This window comes from Dermacentor andersoni, chromosome 7 (genome assembly GCF_023375885.2).
Source record: "Dermacentor andersoni chromosome 7, qqDerAnde1_hic_scaffold, whole genome shotgun sequence".
NCBI lineage: Eukaryota > Metazoa > Arthropoda > Arachnida > Ixodida > Ixodidae > Dermacentor > Dermacentor andersoni.
In genome coordinates, this window is record NC_092820.1 from 108,789,641 (window position 1) to 108,808,817 (window position 19,177).

A 19,177-nucleotide genomic window follows, 5' to 3' on the forward strand; every position below is an offset into this window, starting at 1 on the left:
TTAGCTGTTCTGAAAAACCGGCCGTTTTAATTCCCTTTTCTACCTTTAATAATGTTGCGTGCTCCTTTTAGTTCAAGGGTGCGTGATGGAGAAATTAAGTGGACTCAGCCACGATTAGAAATGCAGGCGAACTTGGAAATGCAGCAACAAATACTAGTAACTTTTTTAATTGTTCGCGATGTTGATTGTTCATGTGGACCACTAATAAGCGCTTATTGGGGTCAATTTTCGCTCTCTTACAAGCTCTTCTAAAGTATTGAGCAATAACCGGTTCGATAGCTGTAGCGCTGGGAAAAAAAAATATTTTGGATTAGTTCGATTAGCAGTTACCGTGCGCGGACGAGAGCGTTGGTCAAGCGGCGCAGTATATTGCATGCAGTATATTATTAGGCGACGTGCTAAAGAACCTGCGTTCGTTGCTGTAACCTATACCACAGTCAGTGACTGCGCGCCTTTCATCCTTGTTTTCGTTCTTGTACTAAGCTCCCTGAGCGCTCACTGCGGCGACAGGTGTGAGATACCTCGTGAGCAATGAATTTACGTTGGAGAGATGTATTGGAAAGCTTTACTTTGTCCGTAAGAGTATTACCGTTTACAGGATCCAGTAGGTAGTAGCAACGCTGGTAGCGACATCTTGTGACCCTTTATCCAACCACAACGAGTTAGAGATATTTGTGCTGCATGGGTGTTCCTATTGAAGAAAAAGGAAAACAAATATTAGTAGGGAAAAATTGCGTGGAAACGTGGAAAAAGTGGGACCTCTAAGTATATTCAGTGACAGCGTGCTGATGACATTTACGTGGTGTCACACGCGCGAAGTTAGTGTCATGAAGTGTCCCAGCGTCTGGTACTTTAAGTTCCTAATGTCATTACATCTTAATTGGCTGATACAAGGGCATTCTTAACGAAGTTAAATCCCGTGATGAGATTAGCTGCAGAAAATACAGTGGAGTATGTTTGTTTTGAATTCTCGAGTTTTACGTGCCAAAACCACGATTTCGTTATGAGGCACGCTGTAGTGAGAAAGTCCGGATTAATTTTGACCACCTGGGGATCTTTAGCGTGCCCCAAATGCACGGGACACGGACGTTTTTGCATTTCGTCCCCATTCAAATGCGGTCGCCGTGGCCGGGATTCGATCACGCGACCTCGTGCCTAGAAGCACAACATCATAGCTGCTAAGCCACCGCGACGGGTAGTCTCTTTGACGATCCTATTTCATGGAAAAAAAATATCCAGCGAGCAAGAATCAAGAAAGAACTGTGAAAACATCGTTGAACATATTTCATAGCATACATATTTTATGCAGGATTACTTTAGTTTGCATCGGAAATTTATCTCTAAAGTGCAGCCGGTAACTGCTTGCAGTGGGAGCGAGAGTACACACGCGACGGTCAAGTGAGTTGAGAACACATTAATTATCAGGTGACGTGAATGGCGCACCGACATGATATTTTGAACCTAATTTTTTGCAAATGGTCAATGTCGGGGACCTCTAAAGTTTCGAAAAATACTCGCAAGCGTCAAAACGTCCTGAATAATTCAATATGATAGCTTTTCTACCGCCAGTATTTTTTTTTTCTATGATGGTTACATAGGATAAGGAAATTTTGGCGCGTCTGCATTCACTCGGTTGTCTGTATATTGCTGCTACATTGACCCTCGCAAACGAGTAGCAGCTAGCATAGGAGGCGACCGGGCGAGCTGCAGCGAATGTCAAAACCACGGTGTGGTTAAAACGTCGCAACGTAACTACCAACTGCCGCATGATGTCAAGGCACAGTGAGATCCTGGGAAACCAAACTCAGACTGGATGCAGAAAAACTATTACATTAAATTATTTGGCACGCTCTCAGGCTTTCCAATATTTTTTTTTTTATGCGAAAGCATCAAATCGCCCATTGAGCGAAAAACTCGGCGTCTATAGGAGCGAAACGGAACCTTAATTCCCATTTGGTGCGACGCCACGTCACGAGCATGCTTCGTCGGTGAAAAGCGGGTGAATTCGATAACATACTCAGCAGCAAAACTCGAAAACACTACTCACAGCACAAACCTCGATGGGCCACTCAGGGGTGTTCCATTGGAGATTAATGCTTTCCCACTCACAACTCATAAGAAGTGCTTAGGTGTCCTCGGATATTTTTTTTCTGAGGTTTGGTTATATGGGACCTTGATTTAACTCAATAAATAGGACTTTACAATATCATATCAGGGGCGCTATAACCTAAAACTATTCCAAACTTTTCTAATTCTGCAATCGGCCCTCCACGATTGGCCAAAAACAGACTACTGCGAAGGACCATGCCGCCACCTCATCCGGGCTTGACCCGTAAGGAAGGGGTTCTATATCGACAACTTCAAACGGGGTCGTTATTCACCCCGGTGCTGATGAGGCACGTGTGTCCAAGTGTTTATATAAGTGACCTGTGTTGTGTGTGCCGAAAGGAAAGAGCCACTGCAGCTCACATCCTTTGGGACTGTGCTAAAAATCCGCACGAAGCTGCAACGATAGCAACGATTCCGCCGCGGCTCGAGGCCGCAACAAGCTGCTATGATCAGGATGTCCAAGCCCAGGACATCCAGCAGATCTCGGCCGCCCTCGAAAGGCAACGACCGAGCGAAAGCGGAGGGAGGCTGCCATCCCAAAAGAGGGGCAGGCGCGGTCGAAGTAGAGGCGCCACACGCCGCGAAGACGTCATGGCCGCGTCACGGTGACGCCTCCCTAACAGGGGAAGGCTAACCGTTCTGCAGGCATCCATAACAAAGTTTCTTCACTCACTCACTCACCCCCACTTCACCTGTCTGTCACGTGACGTCACGAAACCCGAGATAGCTCCCGGTCTAATGTGACGTGCACACACTGATTATGCATGATTTGACCGAACAAAAGAAAAAATAGTTATTTCTGATTCGACGCCTTTTCGCCATTAGCCCTCGGCTATTCGTCAAAAGTTTTCGGGCTGCACCCACTTCTCCTGCCTGTCACGCGACGTCACAAAACCGCAAAAACTCACCGCGTCAGGTGACGTGTACGCGTTAAAGATGTATTAATATGCCGAACAAAACTGAATTTTCTTCCGAATAGCCCTAGGCTGCCCCGTTCCGAAAGGAATAAAAGATGACTGCCGCCGAACGCTCAGGCAATGGCTAATAGCGCCTGCCCAGAGAGCGTGGGTTTATTTGCGTACAATAAAACTTTTTGCGTGGCCGCGCAACGTTTTCGAGCACTTTCGGCACGTTTACGACCTCGTTCTGCCAACTCTTCTTTGCTGAGGATCCGTTTTAGCGTTATTCTTAAGCTTCCGTTGCATGCCGCCGCGATTTTCGACCACCCACCGCAAACTAAGTAAGGGAAAGCGGACCAATACAGACTCCGGCACCGCCCTCTTCATCCGGTTGCCGATTTTCAGTGCAGTGGCTCGGCCCCATCGAATCCCTCTCCACTTGAGCGTGCTCCTCGCTTCTTCTCAGCCAATTAGATAAGACACGCCGCTCAGTGTAGGCAGTGTTATTCGTTTTTCAAGCAAACAAAAGTGACCTCCTATGAATGAGGAGAACGCTTGTTTGGTCTGTTCAGACAGCCCTGGCGGGCGACCGCCCGATGCCTGCGTCGGCGGTTACGCAAATTTGACGTCAGGAAATCAGGAAACATATTGACGTCAAACAAATTTGACGTCAGGAAACTATTCCAATATGTTTTTATTCCAATCTCCTGACGTAAAATATGTGTAACCGCCGACGCAAGCACCGGGCGGTCACCCGTAGGGTCGTCTGAACAGACCAATCAAACGCTCTCCTCGTTCATAGGTCACTTTTGTTTGCTTGAAGAACGAATAACATTGCCTACACAGAGCGGCTTGTCATATAGAATTGGCTGACAAGAGGCGAGGAGCACGCTTAGGTGGAGAGGGATTCGATGGGGCAGAGCCAGTGCACTGAAAATCGACAACCGGATGAAGAGGAGGGTCCCGGCGTCTGTGATTGGTCCGCTTTCCCTTACTTAACTTGCGTGGCTGGTCGAAAATCGCGGCGGCATGCAACGGAAGGTTAAAAATGCCGCTAAAACGGATCCTCAGCAAAGAAGATTTGGCAGAGCGAGGTCGTAAACGTGCCGTAAGTGCTCGAAACGTTACACGGCTACGTAAGAAGATTTATTATACGTAAATAAACCCATGCTCTCCGGCAGGTGCGAGTAGCCAGCGCCTGAGCGATCGGCAGCAGTCATCTTTTATTCCTTTCGGAACGGGGCAACATGCGGGTATTCAGAAGAAAATTCAGTTTTATTCGACATATTAATGCAACTTTAATGCGTACACGTCACTTTGACAGGGTGAGTTATCGCGGTTTTGTGACGTCGCGTGACAGGCAGGAAATGTGGGTGCAGCCCGAAAACTTCTGACCAATAGCCAGGGGCTAATGGCGAAAAGGCGTCGAATCAGAAATAAGTATTTTTCTTTTTTCGGTCAAACCATGCATAATCAATCTGTACATGCCATATCAGATGGGGAGGTATCGCGGTGTTCGTGACGTCGCATGACAGACAGGTGAAGTGGAGGTGGTCCAAAAAAGTTTTTGACCAATCGCGGAGGGCTGATAGCAGAATTGGAATAGAAAAGTTTGGACTAGTTTTACGCTATAGCGCCCCAGTACTCGTTTACGCTTTAATGTCATTAGGTATGTGGCACTGCCTGAATGGTAGTAAGCATTAAGCCGCTAACGAGGCAATGCCATTTTTTGTGGCCATGTGACATGAGTATTGTCTGTCATAGGAGCACGCATAACACTCGTGCTTCAGCTGCACCATAGCACAGCGAACAATGATCGCTTGGCAATCGTCGGCGTCCTCGTGACATTCTCGAGCCGCAAGAGTGCCAAAGTACGTGGCTATACTCCCACTTCCGCTAACAGGGTAACAGCGCGAGAGAGCAATTGCGCTTTGGGGGGAAGAAACTCACCCGCCCTTGCCACGGTAGCCTTCTCGGTTGCTGACGAAACGTGTTTTTCGGCTATGGTGACCAAGTAACATGTATGCATGTAAAGTCTCTGGCCGAAAAATATACGTCAGTGAAATAAAAAAATAATAATTAAAAATAAAATAAATAAAAAATATTAAAAAAATAAAAAATATTATTTTTTTCCCTCATTCGCTGTGCAGCAAGTACGACAGATACGACACCGGCGGCACCATGGCCCAGGAAGGAATATTCATACACCAGAATCCCCCAATCTACAGGATGATCTACGTCATGTGGAATGCCCCCATCACCAAGTTTTGGGTGTACCAGGTAGTCCGAAATCTATGTTCTTTAGGCAGAAGGCGAAACCGTGACGAGAAGCCTCAGGTCAACAACTATTCATTAAATGCCAATAGCAACGATATTTCATTTTCTGTAAATTACTTATAAATGAGCAGCACATACTATTGAAGAAATCTTGGCAAATGTACATGCCTGGTAATTTTGTAATTATCTGATTTGCAGCCTTTTGAATAATACCTAAACAGACGAAGCGCGTACCTCATTGTTACCAGATATGGCCTAAATTTCAGTACATCGCCTCCAAGACGCTTCGGTGCGCCGCAGAAGCCACCTAATCTCAGAGGTCATGCCGAGGAGCCACGCTGGTTCTCAAAACTCTCGATCATACATTTTCGGGAAGCGGTTGTGGCGGCGTTCTTTTTAATATTTTTTTTTTGTTCTGGGCATTTAAAATGAATGTCTCCTTTCGAGATATTTTCTTGACTCATATATTCTTATATTAAACGCTATATTTCTCACAGGGGCTAAGCTATGATATTTAGTCCATATTAAACTAGGCCTGTAACGAGGTTGAAAGTTTTGTTGCAGTTGGCCTCTAAATGCATCGTGAACCACCCCTCGGGCTCGCTGAAAAAAACTCAGTTCGCGAATAGCATACGCTGCTGTGAAGTTGCCATAGAAATTTTGTAGTCGTGCGCGGCGCGTGGAGTTCGCAAGTGGAATGTGGCGTCGTTTTTTTCTCACTCTATTTTCAATAGAAGCCTTCTCACTGTTTTCGGGCTGCCATAATTGTGGATACAGCAGATTCGCATACGCGGCTGCTTTTCGTCAATACAGCCGAGATCTATCAAGAAGGGTGTTTGGATCAGTGCCCTTCTTCCTACTACTACTCAGCATATTTATTGACGCAGTTTATTAAACAGGCTGAAGTAAGCGCGAACCGGCGTTTCAAATTTCGATAGGAAATACGTACTTCCGGAAGTACGACCATGGTCTGCTATCGCTCGACCGCGCCCGCAGTGCAAGGCATTGAGGAGGACTGGGAGCACCGCGAAGGGGATCACAGGTGATCTTTGATTGCGAATAACTCCGCGTCACCTGAACGCATTGAAGTACTTCTTGCGGCAAGGTATTGCTGAAATAGTCCACTTTAACGTCAAATGCATTTCTGGACTTCAATAAAATGGGGTTCAGAACCCCTTTAAAGAATGGTGTTTGACGGCGAACTGGAAGCGATGAACGCTTCATGATTGATTCTTCACTTTAATCTGAAAGACATCTCATTCGTTTTCGTTCTGCGAAATACTGCGCTTTAGTAGACATTCTTCACTGATTAATATTGTAGTCTTCGAGTATCATATCTGCTATCTAAATGCTTGACCGGAATCACCCTATTTGCAGATATTCTACATCCTCTTTCTCGGGACAATGAGCATCGCTGTTCTGTGGCCTTCCTGCGGAGACCAGACGCTGGACACAATCAGCGTGGCGTGGATTTTTCTCATCGCCGTGGAGACGATTGATCGAACTTATCGCTTGCACCTCGTAAGTAATTACTTGCAAGTATCTACAAAAGTTTATGGCAAAATGATACTCGCATATATTTATCAATTGTACCAACTCTTGCATCAAAAACAGCGAAGCTGTATGCATGGGCAACCAGCGCCAAAATTTCGGGTTCCAGCAGTAGTGCCATAAGACACCGCCCAGCGAGCGGAGGATCGTTTGTAGCGGCACACACTCCGATATAGCGCCTGCAAAATCAGGGCTCGTAGGCACATTTGTAAAGCTTTCGACCTGCACAGGCATCGGCATGCTGCAGCAAGAGCGCAAGCGCTCATCGCAACTTACATGGCTATCCATGTAAGTTGCGATGAGTAATCGGTGACATATACGCGCGTCTGCTATTGTTCATATATAATGTCGCGCCATTCTCTTGATTTTCGTTGCCTCAATCCAAAGTTTTCGCTCAGGCAGTAAAGGGTAGCCTGAGACGTGGAGTTCTTTTGGCTGCAAGAACAACGAAGCGAAGCGGACGCACCTCAACGCTACGCTCATTCGCCTCGGTGGTGGAGCAAGGGAAGCGTTTTGCCTACCGCTACGGATTAGGAAGAACATGGCTGCCGCAAATGAGCGCCGCCCAATGAGATTCGTCGGCGGCGCCTGAAAGCTTGTCGCTACGTAAAAAAGAGCAAAAAAAAAATGTCTCGGCATTTTAGTACGGACATGACCGTAGTGCTCGCGCACATAACAAGCACACTAGCGTTCCTGCTGAGCTGCGATATATATGCTCTGAGTACTTTAGCTCATTACGGACGCCGTCGTCCGGCTGGGCGTTCTAACCGACGCCTTGGCCATACCTTCTTCTCAGTGATGCGGGTTTTGTTATTGTCTGTTCTTTGGCATCTGATACCGACCCCGCCACCGCGTGTCGCCGTCGGCTGTGTCCCCACCGCCTGCCTTGATTGACGCCGCAAGAGAACCACTCCCCTTAACAGCTTCGCTGTAACGATCCGTGACCAGCTCCGTGAATCATATTAAAAGCGACGCTTGACCGTGGTGGCGGCTACTGCTGCTGCTGCTGCTGTCGCCGTCGTCGTTTTGCCGAGTAGCTCTCACACCGGAAGCAATCATATAAGGAAGGTGGAAGGCTTTTGCGCATAAGAATGTTGCAATGCTGGAGAAGTTGCTGCAAAATCTGGAATTCTGGAAAAGTTGGAACGCTGCCAACTGAACAAAATTAGTACCCTTCTCATATAACGAAGTCTCTTATAGGTGATGTGCTGGTTGCTCGCTTTATTCTCTATGGAATTTCACAGTTTTTGGACAAACGCCACCTAAATATCTTTGGTGCTACAAATACACGCCTTAAAACGCATAGTTCCTTTACTACAGCGAAGCTTTCTTTTCCCGGTTTCTCCGGACTTTGTTCTCTGTCCGCTGCTTGCTGAGTAAGGCTGGCCGGCCCTGTAGATAGTGCAATGGGAAAAGTGCCCAATTCACCGAAATGGCGTGATGAAAAGCAGGCCGATCCCGCAGACAGGGTAATTCGCGGTCGCGTGGATCACGTGGGTCGCGCCAGGCAGGCGCGTAGCCGCTACTCTGCAAAACGCGTCGCAGAAGATGAACAGCTTCGCAGCGTTGAATTAACCGCTTAACGAAAAATTCGTTTTGCATTGATTTCAAACTGTGCTTTGGATCTGCATAATTCTTTTCTTCTCTCCTTTCAGACGAACGCAAACGTCCCCTTGCTGTCGAAGTGCATCGAGGTCTTCCTCATCACGTTTTTCGGCGTCACGTACCTGTGCTCGCGGCTACTCAGGATCGGGCTGTTCGAAGACCCCTACAACGGCAAAGTGCTCATCTGCGTCGGACTGCTCTACTTCTACTACCGACAGACGCTCATCTACCTGCCCATATCGCCGCAGCTTGGCCCGCTGCTTTACATTGTGAAACTCATGGTACGATTTTATTGCAATACGCAATGGGCGCTATAACGTAAAACTATTCCAAACTTTTCTATTCCAATTCTGCAATCAGCCAATGGCGATTGGTCAAAAACTTTTTGGACCACCCCCACTTCACCTGTCTGTCACGCGACGTCACGAAAACCGCGATAGCTCCCCATATGATATGACGTGTACACACTGATTATGCATACTTTAACCTAACAAATAAAATAGTTATTTCTGATTCGACACCTTTTCGCCATTAGCCCTCGGCTATTGGACAAAAGTTTTTGGGCTGAGCCCACTTCACCTGCCTCTCACACGACGTCACAAAACCGCAAGAACTTACCGCGTTAAAGTGACGCGTACGCGTTAAAGATGCATTAATATACCGAACAAAACTGAATCTTATACTGAATAGCCGCAGGCTGCCCCGTTCCGAAAGGAATAAAAGATGGCTGCCGCCGATCGCTCCGGCACTAGCTACTTGCCCCTGCCGGAGAGAATGGGTTTATTTGCGTGTAACAAAACCTTTTGCGTGGCCGTGTAACGTTTTCCAGAACTTTCGGCACGTTTACGACCTCGTTCTTCCAACTCTTCTTTGCTGAGGATCCGTTTTAGCGTCATTCTTAAGCTTCCGTTGCATGCCGCTATTGTCGACGAGCCACCGCAAGCTAAGCAAGAGAAATCGGACCAATCGCAGACGCCGGCACCACCCTCTTCATCTGGTTATCGATATTCAGGGCAGTGGCTCGGCCACATCGAATCCCTCTCCACTTGAGCATACTCCTCGCCTCTTGTGAGCCGATTAGATAAGCCGCTCATTGCAGACAATGTTATTCGTTTTTCAAGCAAACAAAACTGACCTCCTATGAACAAGGGCAGCATTTGATTGGTTTGTTCAGACAACCCTGCGGGTGACCGCCCGATGCTTGCGTCGGCGGTTACTCAAATTTGACGTCAGGGGATTTGAATAAAAACATATTGGAATAGTTTTATCTTATACGGTCCAATTATACCGAACAGCGCGCACATTACACTCGGAAGGCAAAAGACAAGCCCACACCGACTTTCAAATGGCTTATTCCTTTCTAAAGAAACATGTAAGCTAACCATTATGTATGTATATTGTAAGCTAGGAAGGAAAGGCAGATAGCCTCATTCAGTTATCGCACTTGTGTACGCGACTTCTTTTCGCCGGTTCTTTCAAGTGGTGGCAAGAAAAAGAAATTCGGGCTATTTTATTTCTTACTACGTGACCGGCAGAAGCTGGAGCTGGTGAGCGCTGCAAGTACGTATGAAAGCAGACTTCTATGTAACGAATTATACGTAATTCTTTATTTGAAATGAGTTAAGTGCTTTCGTAATGTTCTAATTTAACGATTACTTTGTCTATTCGGTAACGCTCACTGTAATTGACACTTTTTTCAGTAACTAATTACAAGTCACCAGGAACCTTTTTACCAAGGCGCGCCATAACAGGAGGCGCAGCTTTGAGTAATAATATTGGGTGGGAACTGCAGCCACCAAAGCTATGAAACCCTGCAGGGGCGTCTGCGTCAGCAGGCGTTTGGTGTGTCGCGACACCACGGACTCGAGCACACGGTGGCTGGACCATCACGTGTTTAACCGGGCGCGGCTTAGCCGAGTCCGGGCAAAAGGGGAACCTGGGGGTTGAGCTGCTGCTCTGTGTTTGGACTTTTAACGGCCCTCGTCGGAGGCAACATACCCCCCTTTGGCCTCGGTTTCACGCAAACGACACCTCCGGACTGACCCACCTGGAGGAAATCGTCAGTCTCTTACGCAGCGATAGGTCCATTAATTTCAGAATCCGGCGTCCTGCATCGGGAAACCAGCATCTTCATAGCAGATGCCTGTGCAGGGATAGTGGCTGTGAAACATATAGGAAAACGAAGCTAGAAAAGGTTGTTCTATTCACAGACTGCCTGAACGTCATGAAAGCTTAGCAGCTTCGCAGAACGTCAGCAGCTTATCACCGCTGCACAAAATTATTACTAAAATGCGGAATTAAAAAGTGAACTTTTGTCCAAACCTGCGTACATTTCATCACGTACTGACCATCACCATATATTGAGCGTTCCACACTGTCCCACGAACCTATTTTTTTATTCATTTATTCCTAAAACCACCAATGAATGGAATCATCTGCACGCTTCAATTGTTAACATAGCCGATACATCTGCTTTTAGAACTACTATTGAAGAATGCTTTTGTTAATCCGCACTTTCTCATATTTTTTTTATAACCAGTAATTCTGCACATGCTCTGTATTTCGTTCCACTCCCTTCTGTAAGGCCTTCATGCCGTGAACGTACAATAAATGAATAAATAAAGAAAGAAAGAAGTAAATAAATAAAGCTTTAAAGTGACTACGAAAACATAAAAATCCTGTAATTTGTGATCTTGATTCGCTGCTATGCACAAGTTGGGCATCTAAGCAACATGTCGTAATATGCTGGACGCCTGATCAGAGAGGCGTCAAGGGCAACGTCCTTGCTGATGAGATGGCTACTCCCGTAACAACAAAAGCTAGCAATCCATCCATTCCAGCTACAACCTCAGACCTGAAGCCTTTCTTGCGTAAAAAACTGAGGAGCTACTGGCAACACTTGTGGGAGGGGGAAACTTCAAATAAAATCCACGTAATTAGGTCACACTTGGCAAATTGGGCCTCAATAAAAAAATCACGATCATGTGACGTCCTCTTGTGTCGACTGAGAATAAGGCACACATATGGACCCCATTCTTAGCTTTCGACTGGCGCTGAGCCTCCCGTCTGTCGTAGATGTGGCGAGAAGCTAACCGTCCGGAAGCAGATGACGAAATGAAAAATAGCGCTTTGCACTAGCTTGCAGAAAACATATCCCACTTCATCCAGCAACGTTCCTAGTTAAAGAACAATTATTTGACACAAAACCAGTTTTAATTTTTTTCAATGGTGTCTCCGCGCTGCATATTGTGGTCCCAAGAAATTCGTAGCGCGGTCTCTCTTGAGAGGTCGCTGCGGCGTTGGTAGCGCTTAGTATAGCGCAGGCCTCCATGCTCTTACGTTTCAAAGGCTTTGGTGAAGGCAGCAGCACTGCTGCTATTGGCCCATCTTAGTCTATCACCCGATCGGAGCACATGTTCTATGTTCATCCTATCGTGCCATAGCCCACATCACTAGCTTTATTATTAATACTTACGTTTCACTCTATTTGCAGCGACACCTTCTTAGGTTCTTTTACAGCCATGCCACATCTCGTGTTTTATCCGCAGATCGTAATTCACTATTAATGTGCCATTGACAAGCTATTGTCATCGCATTGGCGTTCTTTGGCCAAATCTGGTCCTTGTGCCAATAAAGCCCACAAATCAAAGGGATGAAAACATGTACATAGGCTACCTCTTTCCCACATTCAGCATACTGCAGCTACGCCTCGATCACCTGAACATGGTGGGCTTGCAAATCTGCACACTTCTTTCAAATTCGACCTGTGCGCTTTCTGTTACTATACGTTTTTCTCTGTCTCTGTCTCCTGGACGCGCTTTTAAACGGCCATCGGAGTCGCTAAGAGCTGCTTATTAATTCCTCGTTTGTGCAGTCTATGATTTATCTGATCTAGACAGACGTTTCTCACTGTTAAATTCATATGTGTCTGTTTGATATAAACGCGATTTCTTATATACATCTATTGTTTTCCGTTTGTAAAACACCAGCAGTAATATTAGGTCTAAGTAATAAGATTTATAGTAAGCTACATTACAGATTTGGCCACCTTTTCAAGTAACCATTTGCTGGCTCCCAGCGCAATTAGTCATTTAAGTCTGCATGACTAACGAGAGAAGCCATTTAAGTCTACATTACTAATGAGGGGACGGGGTGCAGGTTCACCAGATGTTTGCCGACAAATTGAAACGGCGCTTCTATCGCTTCTGTAGTTCCATAGCGACGATTTGTTACGTTGATACTAAGGAATCACCTATGGACGATTTTTCAGTTTTTCGCTCACCTTACCTGGAGGGTCCTCTCCAAAACCCCAGCAACAATGCAGTGCTGCGTTTCTTGGAGGAACCAGACCCGAGCAGCGCAGCATTGAGTAATCATACGAAACTTTGCGAGCAAGACCTTCGTCCGTTACAACACAGTTCTTCTCATAGAGCACACGTCTAGCAAGTTTTCATTGTCGCTGCCAGATATCTTCACATGAAAACGAAGCAAAATTGCGCACGAAAATTTTGAAAAAGCAGTAATTAGTGAAGATAACACTGCGTGAAGGGTTGGATCGGAGGCGTAGAAAGAGCCAGGCCAACTGGATTTATATACTGCATATGTGCACTGTTAATAAAAGGAGGAATACAACCTTAATGTAATCGATTAGTAATTGCTCAGTTGCTTTGGCAAGACAGTAATTCGAAGATGTAATCAACTACATTTGTGAAAGTGTTTGTAATTTTGATCGATTATTTTTTTCTTCAGTAACGTCCACAGTCTGGATGAAAGTAATCGCTAATAAGTGTGGGCAAGTATCGCACGTGGTTGGCGGATAGCCGCAGTATGCGAGAGAGGCGCGGCCACAGCGTTCCTTGTTCGTTTCGAAGGCCCTGCGCCCGACTCTTCCTCAGTTGGTGCGACCTAACTCGGTTATACCAGCTGTGGTAGGATAGTGGCTATGGCGTTGCGCTGCTGAATTCGAGGTCCGTGGGATTGATCCCTGCCGCTGCGTCTACATTTCAGCGGGGCAGGGGAGGGGGGGGGGGGGGGCAAGATGCAAAAAAGTGCTTGCGTACAAAGATTTAAGTGCTCATCGAAGAACGCCAGGCAGTCAAAATTATACCGCAATCCTTGAATATTGCGCGCGTCATACTCATATCGTGCAATTGGCACGTAAAACCCAAGAATTGAATGTTTAAGGGTAAAAAATGTGCGTAAAACAGTGTACTAGAGAAATATTTAGTGCGTTGCTTCGGATGATGCCACAAGTACGGAGCACAATCACATTTACGGCTGTTTAGTCGCATCCAATCAAAGCATGTGCCACGTGACGTATTTTGCATGCTCCTCCTTCACTGCAGGTCTGTCGGGACTTCGCAAATTTCATGCGCATGGCACTACTAGTGATCATATGCGGAGGCATCGTGGTGCACGCCGTTCTGTACCCCGACTACCCCATCACGGTGGAACTTTTCCGCAGAATATTCCACAAGGCCTGGTTTTCCCTCTGGCTCACACCCATCACTGACCTCGAAGGTGAGCGCGCCCTAAGCGTCTCCCGCCTTTAGTGAGCGTGCTTAACCTTAAAGCCGGAATATGGTTCCAACGTGCACGGCCTGCCACTAATGGTGATTCACGATCAGTGTAACGGTGGCGCGAGAAATTGTCACCGGGTCATGACTCAACGGTGGAAGGAAAGAAAGGCAGTAGAAAAAACGAGTGGTATTTACTGACTACAGGTTATGAATGAATGAATGAATTAGGACTTTATTTATCCCATGCTATTCATCCTATGCAATAAGGACTCTATTCGTGCCATGCAGTCAGTTAGGAAATGAAGTCCAGACAAAAGGTTACAAGTAGCTTAAGAGCATAAGCATGTACAACCATCGTTCTTTCTTGTGTCGGTGTCCTTTATGGCCCATTCTGTACATACCTTTGGCATACCAACAGGCCCAAATACATACCTTAGTCAAGCTTAAGAGCATCCGAGGCCGAGAAAACAAGCACAATCATGCATCATACAGGGGCGCCACGTAGGCACAATTTAGGTATGCATGCAATGACGAAATCGCTTTTCAACTATGAAGGAAGCGAGGCGCAATATGGTACCTTGTAGAAACTCCACTCTTAAACAGCATTAGTCATTATCGCGGTCATTAGTGGCTCTTCGTGTTACGCCTCCCGGTCGTTTTGGTGGACTCTCGTCAGAAAATGTCGCTGACCAGCAAGAAATTTTTAACAGGGATAAGCGGGCTAGTTGGTGGTCGTTATTGGAATGCATCATGTAACCGCACAAAAACAAGGGACAGAGAAGGAACACACAAGACAGGCGCGGAACTTCAACTAAGATTTACTCCGGGAGATCTCACATTTATACAGGTATCGTAATCACACTTGCCAATCATCAGACAGCCATCACTCGACGTTGGCATGCGGGCGTGAGTGCCGCAAATTTGCTTGTAAATATTTGAACTCTTTATCGCTCAATGACACTGAAGAGCTGCTTACGCAGCTGCCAGATTGCATTTTTATACAGTAAGCTTCATAGATTTCACGGCTCATTTGTGACGCAAACATCTTCAAGACTTTAGTGTCGCGGAACCTAGGCGTGCAATTACGACAGTGGCGACAATGGTCAGCCAGTTTGCCAGCCCCCGCCAATCCTTCTACTCCTGCGCGGTGCTCCTGCAGTCTGACGTTTAGGCACCGTCCCGTCTGCCCTATATAGCTATTGCCACAAGAGAGAGGTATCTGGTACACTACCCCTACTCTGCATGGGACGAACCTGTCGACGTGCTTGATATCACATTCATTTCTTTTGTTCTTACCCTGCACCATGTTGCACATGCCCGCCAGTTTTTTGGGCGCCGTGAAAACCACCGGTACTAAACATTTTTCAGCCACCTTTTTGAGGCGGTGGGAGATTTGGTGGTAGTACGGTATGGCAACAGGTCTACGACGTTGCGGCTCTACGCTTGAGCGGAGCTCTGATGGGCCCCGCGCTTCCTTGGCAAGGGTTTCTAGCACCGAGGGGACCATATCATGCTGGAATCCTGCGCTGTGCAGTCTTTGCAACTGTAAGAATACGCTATGTTGCATTTCATGCTGGCAGGACTTATCAAGAGCAGCACGCAGGCAGTTTTTTGCAATTCCCCTTTTTACAAGCTTCGAATGAGCTGACAGGTAGTTTAAAATACCTTTTTTTGATGGAGGCTGATACCTCCAGCACGCATGGGTTCCAGCAATAATAATGAAAATGTCCAGGAACTGCAGGCATCCATGTGTAGGCAACTCAAAGGGGAAATTCAACCCAAACGCGCTTTCTCGGAAAATTTCAAGAACACGCTCTACTGCAGTTAAACCGCCTCCCTCCCCAACCCCTTTCAAAAAAATGGCATAATCGTCAACATATCTAAAAATCTTAGCCGAGTAGGCTGTGTCAATGCGTTCAGCCATTCGCTTGTCACAATATGATAAAAATATGTCACTTAATAAAGGGGCAATACATGAACCAATGCACACTCCGCGCTTTTGGACGTAGTTTTCCTTCAAAATTAACGATGGTCGATGCCAGATAAAAATGAAGAATTTCTAAAAAGTCGTCCACACTTACACCACATGCGTTCTGAAAGGCCACAGGGCCGTAGTCATCAATGGAATCTCTAATGGCGCATAGCTATATATCTTGTGGAATGGAATAAAATAGGTCAATGACATCATTGGAAAACGAAAACAGCGGTTCCCTCGAGCCTTCATGATCACGTAGAAATGCGATAAGCTCCTCAGAATTCCTTATTATGAACGGGTCCTCAAATCTCAGCATGCGCAAGTGTTTCTGCTGAAACTTAGAGACCGTCCCCTGCCACGTGTCACGTTCCGATACGATGGCTCGGAAAGGAATGCCTTGTTTATGCGTTTTCGCGGAGAAGAAAATACTAAGCGCTCCACCCTTCGCACCCTTGATACCCAAACCAAGATTTTTCAGGTTACACCTATCACAGAGACCCAACGCTAGCTTTTTTAGCTTAGCGGCAGTGCACGTCCTAATGCAAAAATTTTTTGCGACAGCTTCCCTCGCTTTCTGACGAAATAAGGAATTTGGTAAAACCGTAAAACTACCTTCTTTATCTGAAATCATTAAAGCCAGATCATTCTGCTTGAGGTACTCGACAGTTCGCTTAACATCTCGCTGCTGGCCCTGCTTGGACCGCTTCACTGCTAGCGAGTTTACCCCTTCTGAAATACATAGGCCTTTTTCATCCTCAGGCGCGCGTCTTGCAATGTTCTTGACAATAGATAGGAGCTCGACCGGGGACACTTGGGGTTGAATACAGAACTTAGGTCCTTTAGATAAGACCGAATCAACACTTTTTGGCACATCGCAGTGTCCAATATAGGAAACCTTTCCTGGAGACACATCTACCTTTTTTCGAAACTTTGCCCAATCGAGGAGCGCTGGAAGGCACAGGGACCACAGCAGTTCGGTAAAATGGTTACATTCGCGAGAGTACCCTCTGTACAAGGCTTCAATGTTCTGGATTACCTCCACTTGAGACGCTGCGAGCACCCGCAGGCATCCTTGAATATGTCGCACTTGCCTCCATAGTTCAGACCTGAGTATCTTCATCATCCTGGTAGAATGCCTTTTTGAGGGAGTGCATGGGTAGAAGAGGAGAACAATTTCCGGAAGGACGAGCCGATGGTTCAGGGCGAAGGCACACACACGCGCACGACAACCGATGATGGCCGCTAAACTAGCAAGGGTAGCACTCGAATTCACACATAGAAAGGCAGGGAGAACAGGGCCCATTGAACTAGAATGTAGCATATTTACCAGGGATAAGCGGGCTAGTTGGTGATCGTTATTGGAATGCATCATGTAACCGCACAAAAACAAGGGACAAAGAAGGAACACACAAGACAGGCGCGGAACTTCAACTAAGATTTACTCCGGGAGATCTCACATTTATACAGGTATCGTAATCACACTTGCCAATCATCAGACAGCCATCACTCGACGTTGGCATGCGGGCGTGAGTGCAGCAAATTTGCTTGTAAATATTTGAACTCTTCATCGCTCAATGACCCTGAAGAGCTGCTTATGCAGCTGCCAGATTGCATTTTTATACAGTAAGCTTCATAGATTTCACGGCTCAGTTGTGACGCAAACATCTTCAAGACTTTAGTGTCGCGGAACCTAGGCGTGCATGCGAGGCGTCCCATGCAGAGTAGGGGTAGTGTACCAGATACCTCTCTCTTGTGGCAATAGCTACATAGGGCAGACGGGACGGTGCCTAAACGTCAGACTGCAGGAGCACCGCGCAGGAGTAGAAGGATTGGCGGGGGGTGGCAAACTGGCTGACCATTGTCGCCACTGTCGTGATACTTGTTTTGTTTTTTTACTTAAATTTGTCGTTTTAATTGAAAAGTGTGGCCACGAGGAGGCTTCAACACGTTCTGTGTGACTGTGCTCGCTCACACTTTACAGAGAAGAGCACTCGCAATCACGATAGCGCGCTTTGATCAACGATCGTTATAAGAGCAAACTATTTTAGAATTCCGAACTCCTAAGCCAACGCAGCTGAGGGCAACGAAGGCACTGCTGCAGTTTTTAAAAACAGACCAGACACGTGGCCGTAGCCTGAATTGGTGTCCGTTGTGCTGCACATTATCATGTGCTGTGATATGGACCGGCTGTAGTCTTACTGTGTGTCCGTGCTTTCTCTCTCTCATATATATATATATATATATATATATATATATACACACATACATATGCATTCCCCCGGCCGTTCCCCAATGTGGGGTCGCAAACCCGGTTTTCCCTTCTGGCTACCTTCAAGAAGAGAGATATACAGAAAAAAGGCGAAGGGCAAGGGCTTTTCGCCTTTCTTCTGTATATCTCTCTTCTTGCACTGAAATGAGTAAATATGAATGAGGGTTCAATATCTCGCATGATTCGTATTCCTAATAAAGGAACTGTGAAATGGTAGAAAAGGCAACTTGCCTACGGCAGCGGAACGTCCCAAAACCTCGGTTAATGCGTATGATGGTTTGCTAATTGAGCTACGGCAGCGGCGGTCCATCCGTCCTCTTTCTTCTAAGGGCATTGGTGCACATGCACTAAACTTTGCTAGAGTTTTGCACATGTACTGCCATAACTCAACCGGTTAAAAAATCGCACGCGTCTTGAGGGAGTTGGGTTCGACTCCCACCGGCGGCAAGTGTCTTCTTTTTTCTTCCCCTTTCTCTTTTTCCTTTATTTTCCTTTCAATATAATATGAAGCTTATCGCAAATTTATTCCTGACCTGTCTTTAATCCCAATTTTGAGTAGCACAATTACTTTAACCTATGCATTACATGGTTTCATTTTCTGTGGGCCACATTTTGTTCTGTTGATATGTTGTTACCGCTAACACTTGGACACACTACTGTAGAAGGATCGACATTTGGGCGAGTTGATACTGGTAGAACATCTTGATAGGGCAGTGAAAGACGACGAAGACAGAAGGCAGGAACACACAGGACAGCGCTGTCCTGTGTGTTCCTGCCTTCTCTCTTCGTCGTCTTGCACTGCCCCTTCAAGAGGACACACCACCTGGTTAGAGAGCCGGTCTTTGAACCGTGGTAGAGCAGCAAGCAAGAACGCAGTATCTATGCATTTCTTTAGATGGAGACAGTGCCCATCTCGTATTAATAGCCGAAATCTAAATGCGTGGAACGGGCAACGAAAGAATTTGCTACTCTT

General features: G+C 46.4%; 2 pseudogenes; one reads left to right on the top strand and one right to left on the bottom strand.

Annotated features, from left to right (window-relative positions):
- Positions 1-19,177, top strand: part of LOC126534623 (transient receptor potential cation channel subfamily M member-like 2) — a 126,520-nt pseudogene that overhangs the window by 60,120 nt on the left and 47,223 nt on the right.
- Positions 14,003-17,058, bottom strand: LOC140219465 (uncharacterized; annotated as a pseudogene).